A 6,000-nucleotide genomic window follows, 5' to 3' on the forward strand; every position below is an offset into this window, starting at 1 on the left:
TGTTCTACTGTTGTTGTTAAACCAATCAAACTTTAACTTTGTATTTCCAAAAATGATTAAAAAGTGTTATTCCTTGTGTTGCCTTCACGTAAGGTCTTACAAAATACCAAAATAATACGTTCGAAACTTTATCCGAAAACAAGGATGTCTCATACTTGACTTAAGTTTAATGGTTTCAGTACCTACAATATACAGCAAATAATACAAATTATGTCACCATTCAAGACAACATCATATGAATTATTTCACTATTGAAGAGTCCACTCTGGCTCCTTTTTCCTTGTACCCAAAACTAATTTTGAAGCGGAATTTTGGATAATTTGCTATAAAATTGAAATAGCATTTACTGGGAATGAAAACATGTAATGTCATCATCTGGTATTGTCCATTCCGCTATTTTTCGTTCCAGCCAGTGCACCACGACTGGTATATCAAAGGCCGTGGTATGTGCTATCCTGTCTTTGGAATGGTACATATAAAAGATCCCTTCCTACTAATGGAAAAAAATGTAGTGGGTTTCCTCTCTAACACTATATGTCAAAATTACATGCAATAGTCGTGCTCTAGTGGTGTCAATAAACAGAATTTTTTTTTAACGTTTCATCTGATACTTGACTACACCATGCCAAAACATGTTTGTCTGGTTATAACTACTTTATCTCAAGGTTAAGCTTTAATTTAAAGGGGTTGTCCAGAATTTATGCATATGCAAATGCATTTATTCAGCTTTAAGGTTTCGAGCCCTCGCTACAAATCTTTTGCTCATATATAAACATGCCATAAATTTAGGTGTAGCTATTAAATACAGATATGACGTGTTTATACTATGTATGAATGGGCACACATATACCACTACTATTTTACAGCAAATAATACGTCTAGTTTCCCCATTAGCAAATTTGCGATTCGTTTAAATTGTCATATTACATCAAAATACATTCAAGTTTTGAAATTGTATATTAATGGTTATATGCCACTATTTGATATATATTATAAATGCTTACTAAAATTGAAGAATTCCATTACCTATATCAATTGTTTTCTTAATGTATATAGATAGATGTGTCGCTGTTACGTGAGTTCATTCGACTGACTTTAGATGGTTTGCGTTTTTGTTGTTACACTTTGTGGACTTTATCCGGAGAGCCAGGCGTTCATGTTTTTGTTTCTCAATCCATCCAAATTAATAAAAATCCTTTTAAATCCCGACCCTGTCATGAATAGCTACCCCTATTATTATTATCCAGCTAATGCAGGTTCCCAAATGAAATCAGCCTATGACTCCTAGACTAGTTAACTAAATAGTGTTCGTATTTTTGTGTACATATTTTAAAATAGTTTCCACTATTTGACATATATAGTTAGATGTGTCACAGTTACGTACTCTTTAGATGGACTTTAGATGGTTTACGTGTTTCATTGTTACACTTTGTGGGCTTAGTCCAGGAGCCAAGGTTTCTTTTAAAACCCGACCCTGTCATCAATAGCTACTCCTACTATTATTATCCAGCACATGCAGGTTCGCCCCCCCCCCCCAAAAAAAAAAAAAAATGTTTTAATAATAATAAAATAAAAAATAAAAAAATATCTGCCTTGGCTCCTGGACTAGCTGAGGAATTCCACGTTTTATTGTTTCTTTAACTAAATAGTGTTCATAGTTGTGTGTACATATTTTAAAATAGTTTCCAAACTATATATGAATCGTTGCATGCCACTATTTGACATATTCTAAATGTGCACTAAAATTAAAGAATTGCATTACCTATATGAATTGCTTTGTTAATGTATATAGTTAGATTTTTCAAAGTTAGGTATTCTTTAGATGATTTACGTGTTTTATTGTTACAGTTTGCTGAAATTGTTTGTTAAATCCATTTTCTCGTTTTCTTATATTAAGTGTGTTTCTGATCGTACTAATGTGTATCTCTCAATGAGTATGCATAAGACAAATATATACTGAGAAATAAAACGAAGTTAGGCTAGCACAAACCTTAAGATAACCAGAAATACATTGGATGTACAGAGTGTAATATTGAAAACAACAAATATCCAATCGTCAACAAGGGTCTGATAGTTGGAAACATTAACAATGGCAAAAAAATTAATAAAATACTAATATATATTTAACAGTGAAACTATCAAAGTATATATTGTTTGAGTGTTTATAATTGGTATTTCTGAAACTATGAACACTGATTCCCAGGGTCAGTCTTCACAAACTAGTGGAGAGATATTTTAGAAATGTTGAATTAAAAAAAAAAAAAAAAAAGGTTTTTTAATTAAATGTAAACAATTATGTCCAGATTTCAAAGTCAAAGTCTATTTTTCCTGTACTTTTTTTATTAATTTATTCTGAAATTTGGTACAAGGATCCTCTGGGTAAGTTCCCACACGTTAATAGCGAGACGATAAAAAATCTTATTTATTTATTTATTAAATAAATAAGTTTAAATCTTATTTATTTATTTATTAAATAAATAAGTTTAATTGAAAATTAGAAAGCCTAGCTTCACATTGATTTTTTATCAGATAGCTATGAAAGCTAATAATGCGATTCTCTTACAATGTCAACAAACTAACAGAGATATATTTTTGTAAGTTAGAATTTTAACACTCAAAAGTGTGTTTTGAATTATCACCTACTAACTACACAATTAAATAGCGGAGTTCTCTAGACTGACATACCTCTTGTTAATTTAAATAAGAAACTCATGTCAGTGATGTGTGTATTTTATATAGATATTCCAACAAACAAGCTATTAGCTTTTGATTAAGATGGTTTCCAATTGTTACACGTTGTTTTACCTTGTGTATTCCAGTCTGTTACTTCGTGTTTCTTGAAATAAATTCTAAACTTCATCAGTGTTTGTCTTTGTGTATTATTATACCTAACAAACAAATATATCTTTATTTAGATATTTGTTTGGTGTCGGAGTGTTGTTAAACATTATTTCATCCATTCATATTTTGTTCAAAGAAAGTACATGTATATGAGATCATAGGCTTCGTACACATTAAATATATCCTGCATATATATACTACTGTATGCTGCCCAACCGTTTGAGATAATTGTCGTTTTGGGTTTTATGGGGGTTTTTTTTAAGTAGAAGTGTCCGCATTTCGTTTCGCTACAGCCACCAAAAAGACATATTTACCGTCTCAACTCACTGGTTTTGTTGTTTTTAATTCAGGGTAGAAGTGTCCGGATCTCGTTTTGCCACTGTCCCTCTACACACTGTCCGCAATTGTATTTGCGTTTGGCAAATTTGTCCTCACCATGGGCTGATCCAGGACATACTTTTAGGGGGTGGCAAAACAAAAAGGGGCACATTGGCTCGTTAAAAGGGCATCTTAATAAAAGTTTTAATATTTGCAGTTCTAATTAATGAGTTTCTGTATATCTAACAGTGTACGAATGGAAGTGTACACTAAATGGCTAGCTGTGGTTTTCTGTAGCGCTAGCGGCATTGATACAAATTATTATATGAGCTTTGTGGCCCGTCGGAGCATTTTTTTTTTTAATCTGAAGTGCGGTGCGCTAATGATCAGGGTCGTTGTTAAGCATGAAACGAGATGTCTAGGGGGTCCTTGGGCATGCTCCCCCTGGAAAAATGTTTAAACCTGGATGGCTTTAAACGCCTTTTCTTGGCATCTGAATAGCAAAATTACCCATTTTTAAACAATAATTTATAAACTATTTAAGCATTAGTTTGCATAGTATTACAACCCAAGAATGTGATGTTTTCCCCCTTGGAATCTTGATAGCAAAATTATACATTTTCAGACAGTGCTCACTTCGTTAATTTTAGTGCTGACCGGGGGCGTGATAATGGGAAGGGGGACCCAGGAAAAAGCCATAGAATGCATTTTGCTTCTTATATAAGTATGATTACCATTACCAGTGACCTACATTCGTTACCAGTGATCAACATTACTTATCAGTGATCAATATTCCTTACCAGTGATAACATTATTTACCAGTGATCTACATTCCTTACCAGTGATCAACATTCCTTACCAGTGATTCACATTTCTTACCAGTGATGTGCATTCCTTACCAGTGATCAACATTCCTTACCAGTGATCAACATTCCTTACCAGTGATCTACATTCCTCTCCTGTGGTCAACCGCATTCATATTAACAATAATTATTACAGAAAGGCGCAGCTAGTCATTTAGTGTACGTTTCCGTTCGTACACTGTGATATATACACACACGCATTCATATTAACTGCACATATTAAAACTTTTATTAAGATGTTCTTTTAACGAGCCAATGTGCCATATAATTAGCTTTATTAACGACGTTACCATTACAGAAAGCCACAGCTAGTCATTTAGTATACGCTTCCGTTCGCACACTGTGATATATACACAACCGCATTCATATTAACTCTTTTAACGAGCCAATGTGCCATATAATTATCTTTATTAACGACGCTGCCATTATAGAAAGCCGCGGCTAGTCATTTAGTGTACGCTTCCGTGCGTACACTGTGATATATACACAACCGCATTCATATTAACCATTACAGAAAGCTGCGGCTAGTCATTTAGTGTACGCTTCTGTTCGTACACGGTGATATATACACAACCGCATTCATATTAACTGCAAATATTAAAACTTTTATTAAGATGCTCTTTTAACGAGCCAATACGCCATTATTTTGATGACAAATTTGCCAAACGCAAATACAGTCGCGGACCGTGTGTAGAGTGAAAATAAATGCTTATATAATGTATGTTTACAATGATGTATGTTGTTAGTGTCAACGAGAACCCGTTCTACTGCCAATCTTCATTTCAATTTGGGCAATTTAACATGGGTTTCAATTGCACATGATATCTGTGTAGTGAAACCATAATGTAAAACATGAAATTACTGTTTATCCCTAAAAATATAAGTTTAGTAACCCAAAATGATAATGTACTAGTATAGCATCCTTATAGAAAGGTCATGTCATCGATTTGGTTTTTAGCCAAGCTTATGGGGACCTTCTTTAGGTAAATATTGTAAACAAGTCAGTTTTCTTTATTTTATTAGTTTACTTTTTTTTTCTTTTTTTTCTTCTCTTTTTTGTGTGGATATATTATGCTAGTGTTCTTATCTAACAAACAAATATCTCTTTATTTAAATATTGTTTGGTGTTGGAATACTTGATAAACAATTTTTCCTCCATTCTTTGTTTAAAGAAAGTACATGTACATGTATAACAGCAGTGGTGCAGACATCAAAGGCCTCGTACACAATAAATACAGCGTATGAGATAATTGGCGTGTTCGGTTTTATTAGGGTTTTTTAATTAAGGGTAGAAGTGTCCAGATCTCTTTTCGCTGCTGGCACCAGAAATAAACATTTACTATCTCGCATATGCCTCAAAATCGCACTGTGGCAGTGAGCCTCGACACACCGTCCGCGATTGTATCTGAGTTTGGCAAATGTGGCCTCAACTATCTCCACAGTTTGCCACTCTATCCGACTTACGTTTGCCTTTCTCTTTTTCTTTTCTTTACACAAATCCCTCTGCAGTAGTTGTAATAATGTAATATAGTTTTGGAGGAAGGTTTATTGTTTTTTGTTTTTGTTTTTTAATTCGTCAACTATTTTTTCCTCGGGTATGTGTTTCGGTTTGAGCTTGTTCGGTCGGAAATAGTTTGGCAAAACATGAATGAATGAATGAATGAATGAAGGAATGAATGAATGACGGAATGGATGTTTAACGACACCTCAGCACGAAATATACATCGGCTATTGGGTGTCAAACTATTGGCAAAACAGTACAGTATTAAAATACTGCGTCTGACAATTGTACTTGATTGTACATGTATTATTGAACATGTATGTCGCGTAATTGTGACTTTATAAAATTAATAATCAGGCCTGTAGGAGCCGAGGGAGGGGGGGGGGGTGTGGGTGGCGGGGGGGGGGGGGGGTTGGGGGTTCAGCCCCCGCCCCCCCCCCCACACTTTTTTCGCCATTTTTTATTTCGGGACTTAAA

The sequence above is a fragment of the Gigantopelta aegis genome, chromosome 12 (genome assembly GCF_016097555.1).
Source record: "Gigantopelta aegis isolate Gae_Host chromosome 12, Gae_host_genome, whole genome shotgun sequence".
Classification (NCBI taxonomy): Eukaryota; Metazoa; Mollusca; class Gastropoda; order Neomphalida; family Peltospiridae; genus Gigantopelta; species Gigantopelta aegis.